This window comes from Poromitra crassiceps (assembly GCF_964638095.1).
Source record: "Poromitra crassiceps genome assembly, chromosome: 3".
In the NCBI taxonomy this organism is placed as follows: Eukaryota; Metazoa; Chordata; class Actinopteri; order Beryciformes; family Melamphaidae; genus Poromitra; species Poromitra crassiceps.
This window is the reverse complement of record NC_139625.1, coordinates 84245069-84247128: the sequence shown is the minus strand read 5'-3', so window position 1 is coordinate 84247128 and position 2060 is coordinate 84245069.

The following is a 2060-nucleotide window of genomic DNA, read 5'->3' as shown; positions in this document are numbered from 1 at the left end:
CCACCAAGCTACTGAGAAATGTAGTTAAGCTATGTAGCTTCACTACTTGTAGCAAGCTACTGCCCAACACTGCTGAACTATAGCCTCAGCCTTAGGGCAATTAATCTGCCCTAATTAAAAAATCCGGCTCCGTCAGGTCACCCACATGGGTGCTCTTTACACCCCCTGAAATGTTCAGCCCGATCGCACATAAAACGGCATAGCTATAAATAAAATGGCATAGCTATAAATAAATATATATATATAATATATATATGCACACATACAGTATATATATATACTTGCATACACACACACACATATTCTCTCTCTCTCTCTCTCTCTCTCTCTCTCTCTCTCTCTCTCTCTCTCTCTCTCTCTCTCTCTCTCTCTCTCTCTCTCTCTCTCTCTCTCTCTCTCTCTCTCTCTCTCTCTCTCTCTCTCTCCATCTGAAAGCAAATACCCATCGCCGCCTAGCCTACCTAATAAATGTCTATCAGATAGAGGCAGTCACTAACCACTTTTTCAAGGTGGCCTTAAATCCTCTTTCTGTGGCCAGTTCTTTGCAAGAGGATGGTAACTGGTTCCATAGCACTCCTGCTGTATACAAAAAGGAGTTTTGCCCCATAGAACTCTTAAATCTTTGTGGAATTATATTTGTATTGCTTCCTCTAGTGGAATAATTGTGAGTCTCACGCACCCAGCTAAAATAATTTAGCAGATAAGAGGGGACTGTAGCTTGCCTTATTCTAAAGGCCACCCCCAACTTGATCTGAGCTACTCTCTTTCCCACAGGTAACCAGTTCAGCCCTTCAAAGTGCCATGAGCTGAGATGTGTATGTGGGTTAAGTTTGAGCACTGTCCTAACCAGCTTATTTTGTGATGTCTGAAGTCTGTGCTTTATTTGTTTTGGTGAGCCACTATACCAGGAAGTGCATGCCTAATCATAGTGGCACTGCACTAAGGCCTCTGCTAATGTTTTCAGAGTGTTTGGATTTAAAAACTGCGATTTTCTTGCTAAAAATTGACGTTTTTGGTTGACAATGATTTGTCCAAGACACAACCTAGGTAGTTTACCAACTCTTTAGCAGTAATGGCTAACTTGATTTTGGATCCGAAGAGGATTGATTCCGTTTTCCCTAGATGATTATCTCCACACAACAACGACGACCATTGTTCAACACACGCATGCGGCCAGCCACTCACATTCATGCTGATGGTGGCCAGTGACCTCCTTCCTGGTGCAGTGGGCGTTCCTGGACCAATTCCAGGAACGCCCAAAGCGACAGAGGTGGAAGTAACTAATTACAATTACTCTTGTTACTGTAATTAACTAGCTGTTTTGTGTATTTGTAATTTTTAAAATCAGTCATTTTACTTTTACTTAAGTCATTTTTTTCCTTAAAAGTAATCGTTTTATTGCACCGTCCAATCTTTTGGCCCTCACTAACTGCCAGTGTTGTCAACTTAGTTCAAAGGGAAGAAGCTATTGGCTGCTCAAAAAGTCACTAGAAGTCACCAGATGACATACTATGCTAATTGGCATATGAGATGAACTTTATTGTCCCCGAGGGGAAAATTGTCTTGGGCATAGATAGTGCCATACACAGCCACATATCACAAGTACATAGATAGTGTCATACACAGCCACATATCACAAGTACATAGATAGTGCCATACACAGCCACATATCACAAGTACATAGATAGTGCCATACACAACCACATATCACAAGTACATAGATAGTGTCATACAACAGCCACATATCACAAGTACATAGATAGTGTCATACACAGCCACATATCACAAGTACATAGATAGTGCCATACACAGCCACATATCACAAGTACATAGATAGTGTCATACAACAGCCACATATCACAAGTACATAGATAGTGTCATACACAGCCACATATCACAAGTACATAGTGTCATACACAGCCACATATCACAAGTACATAGATAGTGTCATACACAGCCACATATCACAAGTACATAGATAGTGCCATACACAGCCACATATCACAAGTACATAGATAGTGCCATACACAGCCACATATCACAAGTACATAGATAGTGCC